We start from the raw sequence: 23,493 nt of genomic DNA on the forward strand, positions 1-23,493 counted from the left end.
TTTAAAACTGAGGTTAGTTGATGACTTATTTTAGGTGAACACTTCCAGTAATCATTGTTACTGTTATTAAAGAAAATATGAGCACCTGTTAAAATAGCCCCTTTTTTTGAGAGAGAGAGAGAAAGCATGAGTTGTTGTGGTTGGGGGTTGGGGGAGGTGTAGAGGAAGAGGGAGAGGAGGAATCTCCAGCAGACTCCATGCCCAGTGCAGAGCCTGACACAGGGCTCCATCTCACAACCCCGAGATCATGACCTGAGCCAAAATCAAGAGTCGGTCACTTAAATGACTGAGCCACCCAGGTGCCCCTTAAATAGCCATTTTTAACATTTACCAGGAATCAGTGTGTCTAGCTCTGCACAACAAGCTGTGGGAGAATAAGAAAGGTGCCAAGCAAAGAGTTCTCAGCTTAGTTGGTCTGATACATAGTCATGTACTGAAAACTGTTCTGTAAGCTGATGATGAGTATTTTACAGTGAGCTATCTACTCGAGGTCTGGGTTGGAAGGGAGGCTATGAGAACTGTCAATCATGAAACATATTTCTGAGGAAGGAACTTGGAGAAAATAGTCAGGAGGAGGAAAGCTAAGGAGAAAAAGCAGTTAACTAAAAAAAAAAATCACATATTTCTGTTTTATATTTTCTTCTAAGTTGAAACTAAAATGAGGTTAAGCCTGTATCTTGTAAAAGGACAGATGGAACATCTGCTGGGAAGCTCAAAACCATGACAGGAATTATAAAGAAACTCTCCCACAAAACTGAAATCCCACGCAGGTGAAAAGACAATTGTGCACGACAAAGTGATAATGCCAAAGGGGTCTGTGATGATTTTCTCCTATTTGTTTAACTTGATATATAGCAATGATCGTGACGTTCTTTTGGCTCTGGTGTGACTTAGTCACAAATGATGCAAACCCTTATAGCTATGCCTGGGAACAAAGAACGAGGGCTCCCCCTCCTGGAGTGTCTGTGGACCCATTTACCTTTCTTTTTCAATCGAAAGGAAAAAGTGTCTCTATTTCCACTGCCTTATCCAAGGATATGAGTGTAGGTAAGACCTTAAATATTCAGTCATTTCATTGAACCAGCCTATTGGCTTACAGTCAAATTTTAGTACAGTTCATTCCATAATACAGCACAGAAGATCTTCACCTCTATCCTCTTAGCATGACTTTTCCACCATGGACCACTAGAGACATCCCAATTCAGAAGAAATGAGGGAGGGGAGAAGGAAGAGGAGGGGAACAAGGAGAGAGGAGTACATCTGGAGAATCCAAACAGCATCTTTAGTGCTGAAAGAAGCCAGGCTGGAAGTCATGGCTTTAGTTTGTTACCAGGTGGACCAGTTAACTGACCCCATGATGAGGTAGACTTAACCACACAGTCATGGGCAATTCCAGAGCAGGGAGGCCTCCCATGTCATGGGAAAGGAGTAGAGGAGTATCAGAGTATCAGAGAACACCCGTTCCCTACAGGGAGCTTGCTTCCAAGAAGAAGATGGCAGAGCTGAGCTGGTGAGGCCCAGATACCCCTCTAAGACTGACACATCAAATAAATAACTCCACTACAAAGTAAGCAAAGGGGTGGAAAGAGGAGTGTCACCCCAATAAAGATCCCTCCACCAGCAAGACAACATCAGGATGAGGAAAAAAAGCATTGCTTCTCTAAAATATATTAATACCAAGGCCCTGAGGTGGGCAGAAGATGGCTCAATTAGGGGTCTACAAAAGGGGCCATGAGGCTGTACTACAGAGGTCAGCACAAACTGAGGCTAGAGGGAGTAGTTCCTTGGAATCCATACTAAGAATTTTGGACTTTATCATAAAGACTAAAATTCTAAGTGAAGAGGAAATAACTGAAAAGTTATAAGCAAAGAAGCAACTTGATGAGATTCTAACTTTAGAAGATTAGCCTAGCTACAAGGTGGAGAACAAGTTGGAAATGACATAAGAGTAGATGAGAGAAGACCAATGAGAAGGTTTTTTAATTAGTCCAGGTGAGAGATGATGGGTGGCTTGGAACAGGGGGTGACAGAAAGGTTGACAATGAATAATAATAATATAATGGCAGCTGATATATATCAAGCTCTTCCCATGTGTACTGTTCTAAGAGCTTTACAGTTCACAGCTCATTTTATCCTCACAATATCCTTATGAAATAGGTACTATTATCCTCATCCCTCATAGAAGAGGAATCCCAGGTTTGAAGAGATTAAGTAATTTAAGCAAGGTTATACAGCTGATAAGTGTATACCAGGTGTAACCAGGTGTAAACCAGGATTTGAACCCAGGCACTCTGTTTCCAGAACCCACACTTTTCAGCAGTGTACTTTCCCAATTCAGGGCAAAGCAGTTCTTTCTTCTGCTTTCAGATCAATCAACCCTTGCTCTGTCCTCCATTCTGAATTTTTGGCCTGCTGCCACTTTCTTACCGAGGAAAATAATACCATATATCTACATTTTCCTCGAGTCAATCCTCTCTGTAGGAACTCTGGTTATCTATTGCCTGATGTATGATTACAGTTTCTTATGTTCTCTTTCAATCCCCCTCAAGAGTGATTCTCTTGGTCCTTGACAAAGTTCAATGCAAGTAAATAGTACAGATAACCACTCCTTAAGCTTTCCAACAGAAGCAGCAGTGGCCAAAGTCCTTTACATTTTAACATTAACTATTTGGTACAGGGAAAGAATAAAGTAAAAATGATAAATTTTTCAAAGGGGGAACATCAAACTAAATATTAGCAAAATGGGAGGCATTATTTTTTATAATGAGATTCTACTGTATAATTGCATTGCCAAGAAAACAAAGCAAATAGAAAATAAACACTGCTAAGTTAGTAAACAGAGCATTTGGGGAGTTTATCTAAATTCTTCCACTGGAAACGCAAAGCTAATAGTACTTCTCACATACATATTTATAGGACTACTGTGGAGATAAAATGAGATCATAGATGCGAAAGCATTTTTGAGTTGAGTTTTACGTTGAAAGAATTAGACAAAATAAGATTTTTCTAAGCAATCCCCAAATAATCCAAATAGGTTTAGGAAATTCAATGTACTAGGCAGAATGAACTGGGTATTCCACAGTAACAAACAACTCCAGAGTCTTCATGGCTTAAAATAATAAAGGTTTATTTCTTGCTCATGCTACTTATTCATCATGAGCCAGCAGGAAGATTCTGTTCACCATAGTCACTCACAATGGACCAGCCACCATCTCAGATACTTCCAATTGCAGTTCCAAAGGGAAAGAGAATGCTGTTTCATGCACACAAGTTAATGCTTCAACCCAAATGCTCACAACTCATTGATCAGAAAGAGTCACCACTTGCCCAAAAGGCAGAAAGCCAGAAACCCAGATGGACACCACAATCAGAAATGGAAACTAAGCGTAACATTTGGAGAGTATAAGACACATCAACTATAAGAAATAAATATCAAAAGCCAAACTTAGTGTTACAAATCCGTCTTATTTTAATGCTAGGTATAACAGACATTTGACTATCTTCTCCTTCCCTTCAGCTAAGATTACTTAGCTGATTAATCACTTAGTCTTATGGTCTGGATGAATTCAATTCTCATCTATAACTCCAGTGTCAGACCCAGATTAGTTTAAGCCAACTACATGGCCCATCTTCCTAATTACAATTTTGAGTTCAGGGATTAGCACATGACCCATGTCAATTCTGGGAATTTGCTGGAGATGTTGGCTTTCTCTTTCCTACTGGATTCCAACCTGGAAGCAAGTAGCCCTAGGGATCACTGACAGCATCCTGGGACCATGGGTGGGGAGGCTGCCAAAAATAAATTCTACACTGAAGACTCAGGGCCAGGAAATGCAGAGAAAGAAACTAGACCAAGCTTCTCCTGAGGCTAGCCCTATTTCTGGACTTCTCAGTTATATGATTTGTTCATTTATTCTATTGTCTAAGTCAATTTCAGTTAATTTTTCTTTTACTCCCAACCAAATACCAGATAAGAACATTAATAATACATACAAGATCAGTTTACATTTTTATACAGTAGTGTACTTTTATCTCTATATTTGCCTTAAAGAATGAGTCATAGAGGGCCAAGTCTAAATGCATCTGGTGGTTGTCTGGGGACATTGCCTGTGTCTGTGATCCCACAGGCCAAACCCCAGGAGCTTTCGCAATGAGTACCACAGTTTCCACACTCTCAAAAGATCTTCCCTCCCACATTTGATGAAACATTTTTATGACATGACAGCTATAAAAAGTAACTGTCAGGAGCTTGAGGGGGAAAGAGCCTAATATTCTTGCCATTAGAGGAGACAGATAGATGGTACAACATGGATTTCAGAAAAAGAAATAGTCCTGACTCTTAAAGAGAAATTATCTCTAAACCATAAAATAAAACCCAAAAAGAGACGGTAGCCACAGAACACTTGCATAAAAAAAAGGAAGTGGGCTAAAAGCATTTGCACCACTCAGGAAATAAGTGAAACAGCCATGTTTATGCAAAGGTCCCAAAAGAAATCATGTATGGGACAAATGAGCCTGGAGATTTGGTGTCTGGCTCCTCACCGACACCAAGCAGAACCGCAACTCCTCAGTATTAGTGAAATGGTGCCCAGTGAAGAGTGTATAGCATTCGGGGCTGGGAGGCATGGCAAGATGATAGTGCTCCTTTATGAACACTGCTGAGTGAGGGTGGAGCCACAGAAGAGGCTTTACAGAGAGCCATCAATAAACATCATCATCATTACCACCATCACCATCTTCCTAAGGTTTTCCTGAGCCTGGGCTCCACAACGTGAACAAGAGCATTTGTGGGGAGGGAAAGAGGAGAGGGCACATTTCCCTCAACATTCATCCATTCATACAACTAAGGGCCTTTCATGTGACAGGCACTGTCATTGAGCCAGGCCTACAGATGTGAATGGACAAAGCCTCTACCCTTCTAGAGCAAGTTTGTACTTTAGTTGTGGGGAGAGAGAGGCAGGAATAAACAAACTTCTAAAGTGATCACACAGTTAAAAGATCAGTGCTATTTAGAAATCAGTGAGCAATAGAACAGGAGCACCTTGCCTGCCAAGACTCCCTTAGGAAGCCTGCTTATTTGACATTTCAGGTTCATGCAACCTCAAGATTACCCTACCTGATGAGACCACTGGGGCACCCCTCCTCCAGAGGATGCCCAACAGTCCTTCAGACTATTAAAAAAAAAACAGTAACTTCTATCTATGTTTTAACAAAGAAATTTAAATTTGAGGTTATTAATGTTTAATGCAGATTTTCTTGACTATATATACACACACACATACATACTATATATGTATACATACTTATATTTATATACATATGTAACTACATACATACAAATACATAAAGTAAATATATGTATATTGGGAATGTTTTCTTTTTTCCTTGCTAGGTATTTAATCTGGGAAACATTTGGATTTTTTTATTAAAGTATAGTTGCAATACAATGTTAAATTAATCTCAGGTATAGGACATAGTGAGTTGACAATTCTATACATAGTAATGTATAGGCTCACCATGGTAATTGTAGTCACCATACAACGTTATGACAATATTATTAGCTATATTCCCTATATGCTTTACTTTTTATCTCTGCAACTTATTTTATAAGTGAAAGTTTGTACCTCCTAATTTTCTTTACCTATTTTGCCCATCCTCCCACCACCCTCCATCTGGGAGCCACCAGTTTGTTCTCTGCATTTAGGAGTCTGATTCTGTCTTTTTGTCTGTTCGTTTGTTTTGTTTTTTAGATTCCACATATAAGTGGTCCTTCTTTGACTTATTTCACTTAACATAATACCCTCTAGGTCACAAATGGCAAAATTCCATTCTTTTTAATGGTGGAGTAGCATTTCATCATATATATACAACACAACTTCTTTATACATTCATCTATCAAAAGACACAGGAAGGTTTTCTTTTTATAAGTAGGGAATAGGCTCAAAAAAAGTTTGAAAATTGCCAGACTAAACATTGTTATAATCAAAGGAAATGAGTATGACCCATGTGTTACCAAGACTTGGATGTGAAATGAAGTATGACTTTGTATGTAATGGTGTTGCTGTGTCATACAAGGACACCTGCTAACATGTATCATCTCCCTACATAGGCCAAGCACTGTGCTGAGCACTGTGCATATATCATCTCACATAATCTTCAAAAAATCTAATGAGCCATTGCTACTTCACCACTTTGCAAATGAAGAAATTGAGGCTTAGAGCGGTTATAGGGCTGCCCATAAAAGCTGTTTTGTAGAGTCATGTGTTCTCCCAAATGGTATGTGTTCCCTGGGAAATGAGCCAGAAACAAGGAATATCTGACTCCCTCTTGATTAATAAATCCATTGACCCTCCTAGAACGTTCTTTGGTAAAGAAAAGTCCCTTTCTAAACCAAAGGACCGTGAAAGATGCACATTAATTCAATCAGCTAAAGCAGTGACTTCAGTCCCTTCAATCTAGGGAAAGCATAATCAGGCTTGTCTAGGGAGTTTCTTTTCCCATCTAGACCTCAGAAACATAGACAGTAGGTAGGCAAGCTTTCAGCCTCAGTCTCCCCCCAGAGCAAATCTGCCTGGCAGTAACATAAACCTCATTTTCTTTTCTATCTTCAGAACTTAGTTTAGTGTTCCAGCTTCTGCAAGACTGTTCTAGAGCTAGTAAATGGCCTAGGAATAGTAATTTGTCTACAAAGAACTAATTTTGGACAAATTACCAGGGGAACAAATTAAATTTCCCTCTGAGATTAATTTTTTTTTCCTCCAGGGTGTTTAGATGCATACAACATATAAAGCATTCTAACTAGGTTCAAAAAAAAAAAAAGTTAACTTTTCTTTTGTGACATCTGAAAAAGTAAAAATACTCTTAAAATTATACAGGTTGAGAGAGAGAACTAGTATATGCTTTCTCCAGGGAGCTAAGATATAAAACAAAAGGAAGCCATACAAAAGAGAAAAAAAAATCAAAGGTTGTATTTCAGTGGGACTTTCATAGGGCATCCCTAATGATTTGTTTGCCTATTTCTGCTTTTCCAGAGCTCTTCTGTGCCCCTTCCTTGTAGATCTGCCATCTGTGGGGAAGCAGATCCCCAGCTTGAGCCCATTGGCCCATCTCATTCTAGGGCTTTAAAGTGCCTAGACAACCAGAGTGGACATTTCTTTGAGTTGATATGGAGCTGGCTTGCTCAGGCCCATTTCCTGAACCACAAGAGTATCTTTGGACAACATAGTGTATACGAGTTGCTTTGTTTATTAGGACTAAAAATTAGACCATGTTCACACTGCTGTGCCATCTGGAAACTAGGCCAAATTTCAGGCAAGACCTCAGCATTTATGACAATAATAAAGGCACAATGGAAAAGTCCAGTTAATGAGGAGACACCCATAAAAAATTTCCCGAAGGGCCAAGGGGTTATAATAACACACTACAAATAGTCTAATCCTTCCTAGGATTCTACCTCTTACACTAGGGTGCTACACAAATAACACCATGTAGTTTTCTCCTGAACCCCTGGGGATCAGTTGAGAAGTGTGTACATCTCTGAATTCCCACCCCCAGCAGGGTGCTGGGGCAATTAGGACCCATGGCCAACTTATAGAGATGCCCTCCTACAACATTCCTACCTTTTCTTGGTCTCCAGCCCATTCTCATCCACGGTTGGGCAATAAATCTAAATTTAGACAAACCCACATCATCTTTGTGATTTTTTTTGTCTTTTGAGTAGTTTTTACTTGAGAGTAAAGGATAAAGGAGAGGGAAGGAGAAAGGACCAGTTGGGACACAAGGAAAAGAAAATTCTCTACATGGAATGGGAGAAGAGCGAGGCTTCAAAATATCTTCTATAATTAAAACACAATAGCAACAATAATAGTTTATAAATAAATTGAAGTGTCAATCTTTTATTTTTATGATCACATCACCTACAAAGAGTTTAATGAGTTTTCAGCAATTTTTGCTTAGGATGGTCTGAGTTACATGAAGACTAAATTTGCTTCGGGGAACTGGAAATGGCACTCCCTGGTGACATACATAAAGACAGGCAGTTGTCCTTTGTAAGAGCAGACATAGAGATTCAGTAAGAAGCTCATGTGAGTGCTGAGCAGAGCAAGGACTCCCATAATATGAACAGAGAAAATGCACAGTGCTTTCAAATGTGAGTCTCCATTCAAAACTCACTAAGACAGATGCTCTAAGTCACTGAACTAATTTGCAGCTGAGCTGCTCACAGAACAGTTCTAAGTACTAGGCTCCAGGGCTCCACTGGGGATTTGTTTATTTAATAGTTAGTGATCCACCCAAGCATCACTGGGAGGCCAGCTAGGAGTAACAGTGAGTGCACAGAGCAGACCAGATCCTTTCCCGTTTCCTGAATGAATAAATAAATGAATGAATGAATGAATGAAGGGAGGCAGGGAGAAAGCAAGGACAGGCTCCTAGTTGCATCACCCACACCTTTTCCACCATCTCATTCTACTTCCTTCACATTCCTCTTTCCCAGTGCCTTCCTTTTATACATTCCTCCTCCTGATTGACTCCATCTGAGGTTAAGGGTTCAAAAAGTTCATCCAGACTCCTATGCAAGTGTGTCAGTTTGGGGGAAGAAAAAGCCAAAGAGTTTGGCAGAAGAGAATCAGGAGGCATTTCATGGGAATAGAAGCCCGTGCTCTGTGACCCTCTACTGAGGGTCACCTATGTCAATATAAGTAAAGACAAAGGATGTAAAGGGGGTGGAGGATAGGATCTGACTATGGCATGTGGCCTGAGGATTTTAGGAGAAACTGGTTTTCCCAAATGGTTGTTTTACTTATAATTTTATAACAAAGGATGTCAAACCCATTTTAGATATTCTCTTCCCACAATAGTCCTTCTCCGGGGAAATAATTTGCCTATATCCTCAGTAAGGAAAGTGACACCCAGAAAGGCTAAAAACACTTGAAAAGGTCAAGCCAGTCATGAGCCACAGCACCTCCTCCCCGGGCTCCTAGAAAATTTTCTGATTCCAAACCTGAAGAGCCCCCACTGGACTGTGAGCTCCTTGAAGAAAAATACTACTGAGTCTTGTTCACCTCTATGGACCTCACCCCCATGCCAGGCACACAGCAATTCCTCAATAATCGTTGCTTTTTATAATTTTTAATAATACTTTTAATTTTTCATAATAACGGTGGTTAAATAAATGCATGAGTAGATGAACAAATAAGGAGTCGACTCTAGCAGTGATTCAGAGAAGCCCCCTACCAAAAAAATTTACACACCTAACACATGACTATATATTATAGGTTAACTCTTTGGGTCAAACACATTCTCTGGCCATTGTCTTCCATTTTGACTCCATACCCAAAGAAGGATACATTAATTTCCAACCCTACAATGTGACACAGGTCTCCTTCCTGATGAAAGATCTTGGAAACAGTAAACTGCCAGGCAACTAGGTAGAGATGGGAAGATATGGGGAGGGAAGCTGGAAAATAGAAGGTATGGCATAGTCTACCCTAAATAGCTTCACCTGAAAGCACTTTACTTACCATTGAACATACTTCAGGAAGGGATTTATCACAGCCTAGATCACCAACATTGTACACCACCCACACTATGAATTCAAACTGGATTTTGCATTTGTGAATGAGCCCGATTGTTTCCCTGAAAAATGCTATTAAAATGTCCTAGGTTTCTGTTGTAAAATCACAATATAAAATACTTTTCAACACGTGCCCTCTTACTCATGACAGACAACTATTTTTTTGACAGAGGCTATTATAAAGGAAAAGGGGTAGGCAAAGAACAAGGCAGGGAGACGGATGGAAAGAAAGAAGGGAGTTCAGAAGGCAGACCTGCCTTAAAGAAAGGAATTACATGTAGAAGACAAAAAAATCAAATTTCCAATTTAAAATTCATAGATTTAGAAGATGCTCCCTGCAAGCCCCCTTGTTTCAGGAAAGCTTCAAGAGCTTCTTGAAGATGTTTTCCCAAAATATCTAAGTCATATTCCCCATAAAGAAACAACAATCCAATTAATAAGTACTTAGGGAATGCCAATTGCCCCAAGAAATAATTGAGTATTAGGAAAAAGTGAGGGCTTGGATTCCTCAATCTGCGTGGTGACTCAACATTTTACCAGCTAAGTAACCTTGGAAAAATATCTCCTAGTCCCTCCAATCTTCAGTGTCCCTATCTATAAAATGTGGGTAATAATATCTACCATGCATGTGAAGATTAACTGAGAACACGTTTAAAGTATTAGCATTATGCTTGATAATTAAATACTTCGTTTCCCTCCTCACCTCTTTGTTTTTGTCAAAATCTTCAGGGCACTCCTAACTAAAACAAGAATAGAGGATTGGTCCATTGCTTACTTTTTTTTTTTTTTTTTTTGGTCCATTGTTTCTGAAACCCAAATGTATATATAAATCCTTTGCGGGTTTTGTTAAAATGCAGATTCTGAGTCAATAGTTGGAGAGGAGGGACTGAATTCTGCTTATCTAATAAGCTCCTGATGAAGCCAGTGATGCTGGTCTGTGGACCACACTTCAAGAAGCAAAATATTAAATAACCTCTAAGAGTACTAATAAGCACAAATTTCTGTTATATAAGCAAGGCTGCATGTATTTTTTCAAAAGTCTATGTAAATAATTAGATTAGTACAAATCCAAAAAGTCCCATTTGTGCACTATAGATCATGAACTCTCAGAGAACACTTGATTTCACTAATAAACCATGGAACTAAATCATCACAAATAAATGCCTTACACCAGGACTTAGACTATAAAGACAAAAATGTCCTTTTGACCCAGCTGAAGATATTCTTCCAGACATATCCTTTAATCCTTCAAGAAAAATACATTGAATGAAAAGAAAAATCACTGGGGGAAAATGGAGGTTTTTCACACATTTTCAATTTAAGCTCTTACAAATAGAAGATCAGACCAAGGATTAAGTTGGAAAACACAGGACTATGGAAGAAATTCCATAGGTATATGAAAGCAAGGGGGAGCACGGCAGGGTGAGGAGAAGAAATGGAAGTGCAAGTAACCCTTTTTTTAAAATGCTGACGTGCAAAATGCAAAATACTGATCATTTGCACAGGCAATAGCGTATAGGCCCTGTATGGCTTCAGGAATTTATTTGTAATTATTTGTTCATAAAACAAATTCAGAATTATTCCTGATGTTAAAATATTTGAAGTATTGATTTTCAGAAATCGTATATATATCACATTTGAATTAAACAAAAAAAATTCAACTACCTTTCATACTCAAAAAATTTAATTCCAGTATGTCCCAGGAATACTTTTGAATGAGCTCATCATTTTCTTCAGTCAGTTTAGGTTGAGATGGGCTAAAAGGTGACTGACACTTGACCTTTCGCCAAATGGTTCCCCAAATCGAGAGAGACCATTTTATATAAATGCAACATGGTATTTTGCCATTCTTTCATAATTTTTAAAAGACATAATTACCAATACAACCTTAAGAAAATGATTCATCTCTTTTTAGAAAATTGTCTTCCTTACCCAGATATAGTGAAAATGCTAATTATAAGTCGAACACTATTCATTTTCATACTTAATATTACAATGTCTTATACTGTTATTTCATTCATGCATACAAAATGATCTCAAAATTCCAAGGGGATAGCAAACTCTTGAAGGGCTAAGATTTTATATTTTTTTAAGTCTCTAAAGTATTTAACAAAGTGACAAATACTAATTACTTGATACCAGGCTGAAAACCCAACTGGAAAATACAAAATAATACATGGGGAGAAAAGCAATTCCTTTTATCAAAACAAAACATGAGCTAATATAATTATTAGTAATTCACAAAACAAACCAGTAATTTCCAGTACAAAACCTGGAGAACTACTTTTACCAAAATAAGTTAGGCAGTAGCATAAATGCATATTTTTCACAATTTTTAGCACACCATCTCCATACAGTTTATTACCAGATCAGAGAGCAAGGGAGAAGAAGAAAAGTCAAACATCTCTTTAACATATTTTCTCACCTAGAAAATTCTGAACAACGCTGTCTCTGCAAAACATTATGAAGAAGTTCAGCCCATTTGTGCTTCTAACCTCAAAAATGTCTTGCTTAGAACAATGGCGTTTTTGTGGCATTTGGGCTACAGGAGTATTTAAAATATTGCAACATGGAACTAAGTGGTTTGCAAGAATCATAGAAACATGACTTGGAAAGGAATCTTTAAAGCTCAATTATTTATTCCACCCTTCTGCTTCCATATAGAAGCCATCTAACCAGCACTGTAACAACTTTAAAAAAATATTTCTGCTTATTAAGATAAAACGCAATAATAAACTTAAAAATTAGGTTGGTAGCAAGGAGAGTTAACTATAGAAATTGGAAACTACCTAAGTCAGAAATTCATAATGATTAATGGTTCAAGGGGAGGGGGTATCCAGTGATGTGTCCTCCACTGTGTTGTACTCAAATTTTTATTACTAACTTAGAACAGTGATTCTCAACCCTGTTTGCTAATTAGAATCATCCAGAAAGCTTAAAAAATATACCAGTGGTTGGACTCCACTTCCAGAGCTTTTGATTTAACTGGCCCATTGGATTAGATATCAGTGAAGATGCAGAAAACATGCTCGTAAGTCTGCATATGACACAATGATGAAAGAGATATTTAATGACAGAGGAAATAATACCTGTTGTGTGTCAAGTTCTATGACAAGCAAGATAAGAGATAAATGTGACACAGTCTTTGTCATTAATGATGAAAATGAAATTAATAAGAGATTAAGAGGAGTCAACAATCACCAAAAAGCTAGTACAATCTTAGACTGCAGTAATAATTCTTCTGCTACTTCTAGCTGCTCAAATAACTTCTAGAATATGGTGTTTGACTCTGGAACAACCCATTTTATGGGGTTGGTTATGGAAAAGCTGAAACTCTTTGGGGAAAAAAGGTGGGGTTGCAGGTGACTGTCCTGGAGATTAGTCTAATCAATGAGCCCAAGTTTGGTATTTTAAATACATTATCAGGTTTGTCATGTGGATCAGGAGATATGTTTGCTCAGCTTTGGCCTCAGAAGAAAAGCTAAACCAATAGATAATAAAGCAAGAGAAAAATCAATTTAGCTCAACTGAAGGAAAAACTGTTTAATAATCAAAACTACCCAAAGACAGAGCCCCAGAGAAGTTCCAAATTCAGTCAATAAATACAAAAGTTGAAAATATGTTATGGATAGGGTGACAGTTCCAGTTTATGCCCATCATCTTAGCAAAATAACTAATAGGATCCCCTTTCATTCTCAAAAGTATCCTGGTTTGGAAGATAAATTATCTATTCTCCCTAGTTTGGGAGCATCATCAGAATAATTAAAGAAAAACTGAGCCAGGTGGGACCCCTCACCCCTCACCCTTTCCCACTTAAAGAGAGGTGGTGAGTTGCCCTCTTGTAAGGGATATAAACAAAGACTGGATATGCAGTGAGAATTCTGTAGAGAGAAGTGGATGGGAAAGCTTGAAAGGATAATTCCACACTGAGATTCTATAATGAACTTAAGCTAACTTCTTTACAGTACCAGAGAAGTCAGTCAGGTTTTTCGATTTGTATGAAGCAACTCTTGTTCCCTGCATTTCTCAACTATTGGTGCGGAACGATGTCACCATCTGCAACCTATGCAAAAAGCACCTGGACAGCCACAGCCATAATGATGTGACCTTGTTTCACAGCAAGATTCACAACCAAGGAGCATGAATGAAACCCAGAACAATTAGGGCTGCTAGAGAAGTCAAGACAGGGGTACCAGCAGAGATTTATATCACTGATCTAGACACAGGAATCTGATTGCTGTCCTGTGTTTAATTCCTCAAAGAACAGGCTTTTTCTAGTCAAGCCAGAACATTATTACAAAGATGGATACACGGAGTTACAATTATAACCTTACCTACATGCACGCATTCATGCAACACACATAGATTTATACCCATACATATATAGCTCCTAACCAACTCCTAGGATCGTTTTTAAAGTATCTTCCAGTTTGACTTTCATGCCTAAATAGCTTACCTTTATAAGAAACTGCAGAAAAAATACAGATACAAAATATAACAGTAATCTGACCACTGGTTTCATAATTGTGGACATGAATTTGAGACATTTTTAACACAAACTATTTGATTAATTTTGCAACTACAAAATCTAAAATATGGTAATTGCCATCTTTTCATAACATGATTCACAGAACCAAACTATTTGGTCCAATAAAGAAAACTGCAAAACAAGATAAAAACCACTTTGAAACTGTTGGGGTTGTTGGTTTTTCCATTAACTTCTCAACTGTTACTGAACTTGCCCAATTTTATCCACATGATTGATTTATGTATAACTTTCACAAACGTTTTGCCAACAAAGGAAACTGAAGATGAATTGCTCACTCCACACAGGAAGTTATTTCTCTTCCTGCTCCATCCTTCCATTTCTTGGTCTTGGTTTAAATTTATACCACTGTATCCTGACAATAATGAGCTCTAAAATTCTAACACCAAAATTAGCTTATTTTAATTCTTCTAATTCCGATTACATATTGTTTGGAAACTTTTCAATTTCATGTCATTGCAATGAAGAAAGCAAAACTTGAAAAAAATCTGTGTGTCTTTACTTGAAATTTACTTTACAAACAGATGAAATGGAACAAGTTTATGAGGATACTGAAATTATCTCAAGCCTGGAACAGGTAAATAACAAGCAAACATTTCAGAGTTTTAGAGTTTAACTGGATTCCTTAATTACCTTAATGTGCCATTTTAGAACAATTCAGAGGCTAAAACAAAAGATTAAAACAGACTAACCAATTAAAGAGATGAGGAATCAGACAAATGCTTAGCCAAAGAATAACACTATTTAAATAAATCAGATGTCAAAGAGATAAAATGTTTATACTTTTAAACTCTTAAATCCGAAAAGAAAATGAAGTCCAAAAATTACCTTTTCTCCTACAAGTATAAAGGAAAAACTTCTGTCACATAGAACATAGAATAATTTACACAGATATTAACAGCACACAAAACAGAAGACATTTTCAATGTTTTCTAAAAAACCACTGTTGCTATGGGAATACCCCAATACAAAACACAGCAACCAACAACCAGAAACCCATAACAAATGCAAGTCTCTGGCACTTTCCACAACTAATTCCAACTTGTCACACTGCTTGTCATCATCTGTACTCTTCGGTTGGTGCATAAATTGCCCTGGTAATCAGGCCTACTGGTGAGATCTACAGCACGTTGGCACTGCAACTATATTGCTCATGAAGAAAAGAAAGAGAAACCCAAATTTCCCATCAGGTTGGGGATTAAAGCAGGAGTCAGATGTGTCCCAGCATGTTGATATCCCAAGAGTCCCCCCAACCCGCAAAAAAATACTTAAGAGTTTTACCTTCCCATGGACTTGGATAGCCAAAATATGTAAGAAGGCTCATTCAAAAATGTACTTAATTTCAGTGAGCCTGAAAGCTTTTATACTACTTCTCTCTTTTTTATTGCAAATTCTTAATTGAGTGGCCTATACCTCACGCCCTTCTTTCTTGCATATTTTTTCTGCCCTTTGACTTCCAAATCCCAATTTAAAAAAAATAATAATAAAACTGTTTTCTTCAGGTCCTCTAATTGCTCCCTATAGAAGTTCCTCAAAAAAATAAAAACACCATATGATCCAATAATTCCAGCACTAGGTATTTACCCAAAGAAAAAGAAAATACTAACTCAAAAAGATATATGCACCCCTATGTTTACTGCATTATTTACAATAGCCAAGGTATGGAAGCAGCCTAAATGTTCATGCACAAATAGATAAGGATAATGTGATACAAAAAGAATCGTGCCATTTGCAACAACATGGAGGGACCTAGAAGGTATTATGCTAAGTGAAAGAAGTCAGACTGGAAAGACAAATACCATATGATCGCACTCATATATGCAATCTAAAAAACAAAATAAATGAAATAAAGAAACCAAAAGTAGAATTAGACCTATAGAGAGCAAAGTGATGGCTGTGGGGGAGGTGGAGGAAGGATGGGGAAAAATGGGTGAAGGGGAGTGGGAAGTACAGGCTTCTAGTTATGGAATGAATAAGTCATGAGAATAAAAGGTATAGCTCAGGGAATACAGTCAGTGGTATTGTTAATAGCACTATATGGTAACAGATGGTAGCTACACTTGTGATGAGCACAGTGTAACATACAGCTTTGTCGACTCACTATGTTGTACACCTGAAACTAATGTAACATTGTGTGGCAACTATACTCAAATTAAAAAAATAAATAAATAAAGACTTTTTCCTTAGTTCTTAATCTCATGGGCACCTAGCATTAGGTATGGTTATCCACCCGTCTCCCCACCTCCCCCTACCCCCCGCCCCCGTTTCCTGAGAGGCTCCTTTCCCCTGGCTTTCATCTCACTGTCCTCCCTTTGTTCTTAATCTCTGCTGCTCTCTGCTCCTTCTTGGGCTCCCCGCTTCCCCTAACTAAATGTGGGTTTCTACCCCCACACCGCACAGGTCAGCCATCATTCCTCAACAAGTTCCATTTTTTTCCTAGTTTCAAGCATCTTCTTCCAACTGATATCCCTGTTCTACAGCTGTAAGCCCACCCAGTTACATTCCATATTACCTGGGCATCTCCACTTGGATATCTAGTCTCTTTTATCTGGAAGGCAAATAAAATTATTTTTCACTTTGTGACTCTTCAACTCCTGAGACAAGGAGTTGCTTTATACTCAAATTTTTTTGAACAATCTGATCTTACCTACCTGAACAATAATTTCCTATGACACACCCCTCACCTCCAATTAGGTCCAACTACAGGACTTTGCTCATTTCTCCCCTTCCTAATGTTGATGGTACAAACAAGCAAGGCTCACATCAATTCCCATTTTCTCTGGCAAGACTTCCTCAAACACTTTCCCTAACACTTAAAAGCCACATCACACAATTAAGGATTTAGCATTATCTTTTCCTTGATACCTATTACTGAGTTTGTTCTTATGGGCTAGTCTTCTCTTCTTGAGTAGAACATATATGCTCAGGTAGAGAGCAAAACTTTTACACCCCATCTTAGTAATCCCAGTAGCATTCAACTCATTGCCATTCTAAGCAGATAAGGCCTGCTGGCATGTACTTTGGGGCCCACTAAAAATAGCCTGCTCATCTCATTTTCATTTTTTTTATTTGAGTACAGTTGACACACAATGTTACATCAGTTTCAGGTGTACAACACAGTGATTTAACAACTCCACAGGTAATATGCTTACCACAACTAGAGTTCCCATCTGTCACCATACAACACCATTACAACACCCTTGACCAAATTCCCTACGCAGTACCTTTCATCTCTGTGACTTATTCATTCCATACCAGTTTCCTTGTGTATGTTTATCCCTTTGAGCTTTATATTCTTGTTGTACACTGCCTCAAATCTTCTTTGGAAAGTAAGTTAGGCAACAAACATACATGTTTCTAGGCTTAGAGCAGGTACATTGTGAGTATGTTGAATTTTGAAAGTCATTTTTATTTCTATAAAAAAAGGACAGGGGCACCTGGGTGGTTCAGTCAGTTAACCATCCAACTCTTGGTTTCAGCTCAGGTCATGATCTCAGGTGTCATGGGATCAAGTCCTGCATTAGGCTCCATGCTCAGAGGAGAGTCTGCTTGAGATTCTCTCTCTCCCTTTGCCCCTCCTCACTGCTCTGCTTATGAGTGCACATGTGCCCTGTCTCCCTCTCAAATAAATAAATGTTTGGAAGAAAAAAAAGGACAGTGAACTTTCAATTCACCTCCACACACAGGAACACAAAGTTTTACTGTTCTGCCAGCCTGCTCTCAGAAACACAGACACATCATTATAATGCGGGCCTAAAGAGGTCCTTGTAACCAACCTCACTCAAGCTCACATACCCAGAATAATGGTGGACCATATTTTTCTACTCTACTCTTAACCACCTATTCTAAGAGAAAAAAGAAGTGGAAATATATAAAACCCTGTATAAATGGGTGGGAGGAAAAAAAAGTTTGTTTTGAGGGGAGTCTTGGTCATGTCATTGTAGCACTAACAGCTGAGAGTCAGCCAAGTTGTCACACTGAACGAACACTCTCTGGAAAATCCAAATTACCATTGTTCTAGCAAGCACAAAAATCACAAGAGCAACAGCAAATTCCATCCACAAGACATGTTAAGATTCTAGGAATAAATCAGGATATCAGAATTGCTATTTTTGGATGGAAGTCTTTCTTTCTAAGCATGTAAAACTATTTGGCCACATTTTCACCAACTTATATAAGCCTGTGTACTTCCTAAATGGGATCAACAATTTAGCTCAAAAAAATAAAATCCTTTAGAAACTTCCTATCTGTGTTTGTGCATAAAATACATTCAGATATTAAGCATCTAGCTTTATGGAAGTTTCTGAGTTTGAGGCAGGATAACTTCCTGATGACTGAAATGAGTTCATCTCCCTTCTTAAATTCTGTTGATGTTCAAGAAAATTGAATGAGGATGGTATGTGCCTGTGCCTATTTTAAAAAAGGGAAAGGAGAACCAGTGGGAAAACCAATGTTTTCCAACATCATTTCTTTATTTTTAAACAAAATCAGAAAATAGCCATAATTAATCTAATACTTTTTCCTGACATTTTTTGACATCAACACATCTTAATACAACTACAGCTGTTTTCATAACTTGTACCATCCACTTTGAACTCCTTTTAATAGGGATAATGAGTCTGGATACTTGGCTCACTTTCACAATTTTTCTAACATTTTTAACATTAACATATTTTAATACAACCACTGTTTTCATTACTAGCATTATTCATTCCTATTATTAACCAGGAAAACTTTGAACTCCTTTCTAATAAGAATAATTCTAGCACTTGGCTGGCTCTCCCTACACTCTCCAATCCTGCTTTGCTGTATACATCTGGGCAGTCCAAAATACCACTTGTAATTTTATGTTTTCTACCTCCCAGCGCTCACAGTATCATATCTAATTTACCAATTAATTTCACCTAGAATCATTAACTTTGTCTTCTGTTAATGTTCTAAACCCTTTATCTCTTAAAAGCACTTTTGATCATTTTTAAGCCTGTGCTGTATCCTATAATATGCCTTGAAGCTTTAGGCTTTGTTGATAAATTAAGGTGCTCTAGGTATTGAAATATCTTCCTTCAGCCTTCAGAGAGAAACACTTGCTTGGCCAGGCTTAGGGCTTAAGGAAATCACAGCTTTTATCTGAGCTTTGTGTAAATTTTTCTCCCAAGTTCTCATTTACAATGCTAAGGGTAAGATTTAAGGTCATTCTTAGTTTCACATTTGTAAAATTTTTTATCTCCTTTATCTGCCTTCATCTCCAGAGTATAAATATATTTTATAAGTAGGTATGTGAGGGAAGGAGAAGAGATTTGGGAGATTTTGTTTGTTTTGGTGGTGATGTTTGTTGGGATTGGTCAAAAGAGCAGCATGGTATCATGGGGAAAACAGGCTTTGGAATCTGGCCAATCTGAATTAGAATTCCAGTTTTGCCACCTATTAGCTCTGGAAATGGAGACCTGCTTCATCTTGCTTGGTTTTGTGGCAGATTAGCAGTGTACAAAGCACCTGGTATGTAGCTGGACACCATAGTTAGAAGAATGGGAGCCACTATCTAGCTGTGCGACCTTAGGAAGTCACTTGAAATCTCTGTGCCTCCATGTTTTTACACACAGAAGTGAGACAATAAAAGTGCTCTTATTCACAGAATTGTGGTGAGGTTAAATAAGTTTAATATAGTAGAGTGCTCAGAACTCTGCTTTTCATGTGGTAGGCACTACAGGTGTGTAAGCTATTATTAGTACCACTGTCTTTATTACTATCACTATCACTGTTAGTCATGGCTCTACCCATCCATATCCATGCTGAGAGTGTCAGGAAAATTTCCTAACCTCATCAAATGCTTTGCACAGAGTAGGGAGTCAGTAAATACTTCCTTGAATAATTCTCATTTCCACGTGGCTTATTTGGCAGGGCAGGGAGGGGGTCTCTATGACCACAATCATTTATACTGTTATTCTTGTTTCTCTAACCGTTGCACCATCAGCAACTTCTACACCTTCAGTATCATAGATCTGCTCATTTTTGGCATGATACTTATTACAAAAGCACCTTATACAGCTTTAGCCAATTTTTCAGTATCTTCCTAACATGCTTTTATCACTATCTTACTCTATTTGATGCTTTATAGGGAATCTATAATTTATTGTGACTACTTGCCCACTACCACGTTAGTTTTAAGAGAAAAAGCCGAAAATTAACAAGTCAGGGAACGACAGATGTTGGCGGGGATGTGGAGAAAGGGGAACCCTCCTACACTGTTGGTGGGAATGCAAGCTGGTGCAACCACTCTGGAAAACAGTATGGAGGTTCCTCAAACAGTTGAAATTAGAGCTACCATTCGATCCAGCAATTGCACTACTGGGTATTTACCACAAAGATACAAATGTAGGGACCCGAAGGGGTACGTGCACCCCAATGTTTATAGCAGCAATGTCCACAATAGCCAAACTGTGGAAAGAGCCAAGGTGTCCATCGACAGATGAATGGATAAAGAAGATGTGGTATATATACACAATGGAATATTATGCAGCCATCAAAAGGAATGAGATCTTGCCATTTGCAATGACGTGGATGGAACTGGAGGGTGTTATGCTTAGTGAAATAAGTCAATCAGAGAAAGACATGTATCATATGACCTCACTGATATGAGGAATTCTTAATCTCAGGAAACAAACTGAGTGTTACTGGAGTGGTGGGGGTGGGAGGGATGGGGTGGCTGGGTGATAGACATTGGGGAGGGTATGTGCTATGGTGAGCGCTGTGAATTGTGCAAGACTGTTGAATCACAGATCTGTACTTCTGAAACAAATAACGCAACATATTTTAAGAAAAAAGAAAAAGAAGAAGATAACAGGAGAGGAAGAATGAAGGGGAGTAAGTCAGAGGGGGAGAGGAACCATGAGAGATGATGGACTCTGAAAAACAAACTGAGGGTTCTAGAGGGGAGGAGGGTAGGGGGATGGGTTAGCCTGGTGATGGGTATTAAAGAGGGCACGTTCTGCATGGAGCACTGGGTGTTATGAACAAACAATGAATCATGGAACACTACATCAAAAACTAATGATGTAATATATGGTGATTAACATAACAATAAAAAATTAAAAAAAGAGAGAAAAAGCTGTAGAAAATGTTTAGCACAGGTCCTGGTACATAGTAAGAGATATGTATGTATGCATGTATATTTGCTAGTCTCACTATTATCAAATATTTTATATAAATTATCTCATTTAATCTTTAATAAATGGTCCTATGAGGAAATTCCCTATTTCACAGATGAAATAACTGATGTTCAGAAACAAATTGAGAACACAAGTTAGCAAATGAGAGACAGGATTCAGACCTTGGCCTATTTTATCCCAAAACACTCTTTCCACTACATTTGGGGGGACTTTACCAGTTCTCCTCTTATCTTTTTCATAAAGTTTCAGTTTATTCCCACTCCTTTTTAGCATTAAAGTGGGAACATTGCTTTTTTAATTATAAGCATTCTCCCTAGTTCTATTGAGGTCTCTTCAAATCCACTTCCATTTGGGGTAATATCCTTTAAAGGTGGGCAAGTTTAAGCAAAAGGCGTCAGGCTTCCACCTTTCTTACAAACACATTCCATACAGCAAGTGGTTTAAAAGCCTTAAGATCAGACATAGATTCAAACACCATCTCTACACAGACTAGCTCATCGGGTCATTGTGTGTTACTCTAATCCTTATAATAACTCTATGAAATTAGTACTGGTATCATCCCCAACTTGTAGCTCAATAGACTAGGGCTGAGAATGGCCCCACAGTTTACTGTATGGCCAGCCATCCAGTTGGGAGTTCCCAAACCAAGACAGTATCAGCTGTGTCTACTGGGGACCCATGCCCATTTAGGGAGGCCTGCCTCGTCTTCTCTGAGCCACAGAAGTGATCAATAGACCAGGGATACCTGTGCCCCTCTCTGCTCTGCAGCCTTCCTTTCTCAACTCTTGTCCTTCTTGGTTTTGCCAGCTCATAATGGGTTTTGTTCTTTCCTTGAAAGGTTTCCACTTGAGACCGAACTGCCTTATTCGATCTGCTACAGCCATGGAATACTGTTCTACCCTTTTGTTGTTAGGAAGCGCAAGAGAAAACACAGCTGCAGCCACAAATCTGTGTGCTTTTGTTCAATATCAAGCAAGCTCAAGAGAAAACCATCCCTGTATCATTGGTGTAGTATTTTAAAAGATCTGAAATAATCATGGCCAACTGCTAACATCTATTTAAAGATTTTATTTATTTATTTATTTATTTATTTGACACAGAGAGAGAGAGAGAGCAAGAGCAGGAACACAAGCAGGGGGAGTGGGAGAGGGAGAAGCAGGCTTCCCGCTGAGCAGGGAGCCCGATGTGGGACTCGATCCCAGGATGCTGGGATCACGACCTGAGCCAAAGGCAGATGCTTAACGACTGAGCCACCCAGGTGCCCCTGCTAACATCTATTTAATCTGAGTGGTGGGCATACAGGTGTCATTTCCTATACTGTTCTCTAAGTTTGAAATATTTAATAATCAGGTAAAAATAACTAAGTAGAAAAACCTGTATGGTCTCACAAAGGCAAATAAAGTATGGTTTTCCTTATAGAGTTACTACTCACAGAATGAAAACACTTGTTACACACTGGAAAACAAGTAAGCACAGCCAAATACTTAAATACTTAAATGCATAATTACCTCACAGCAGATTACTTATTACTGTTTTCCCCAAGGTCTTAAAACATACACATGTCTACTCCTGATTTGGGGTTTGATGGTCAAGTCTTTCAAGGGTCATCCTCTATAGTTAAAGGACCAGCTGTAGAATGGACAGAAAGGCATGGGGCCAAGTCTGGTGATGACCAGAGGGGCCAAATAACTAGAAGCTGCACAGAGTGGCAATAATCACCATGAGGAAATTTAGTCTCATTCTTTCAGGCTAAGAAACATGTTCTTCATCAACCTCCTAAGAAGGATTCCTTCTTCAAGGGCAGACTTATGTCAACCAAGCTTACAAGATTAACAAATAAAATCCGAGTTCCAATATATTATTTTATAATGAGAAATCTGTCACAGAGTCGGTGTACTGATTCCTTGTAGGAAAACTTCCATTGAACAACAAATTATAATTACATGATTAGCACAGCATGAGAAAAAGAGGAATTGTTAGCTACCTTTGTTAAATATTTAATAGTACCAAGCTACAATAGCCCAATGCATCCATCACCATATATGGGAAAGACCTGTCAATAAGAACAAAATGCTAAAAATTATCCATTGGGCAAAACTCTGTCATCTGGCTAGTGCCTAAACAGATACTGCCAAAGTCTGCCCTGCCTTCATAGTTATCAAAACCATCTTCGAATTGAAACTTTCTTTCATGAAATGTGCCAGTGT

At 38.4% G+C, this 23,493-nt stretch overlaps 1 protein-coding gene across 3 annotated transcripts in view; it reads right to left on the minus strand.

Moving 5' to 3' along the window:
• The window catches only part of ATP8B4 (ATPase phospholipid transporting 8B4 (putative)), a 288,632-nt gene that overhangs the window by 203,316 nt on the left and 61,823 nt on the right, over positions 1 to 23,493 (minus strand). The window lies entirely within an intron of this gene.

This window comes from Zalophus californianus, chromosome 6 (assembly GCF_009762305.2).
Source record: "Zalophus californianus isolate mZalCal1 chromosome 6, mZalCal1.pri.v2, whole genome shotgun sequence".
Lineage (NCBI taxonomy): Eukaryota > Metazoa > Chordata > Mammalia > Carnivora > Otariidae > Zalophus > Zalophus californianus.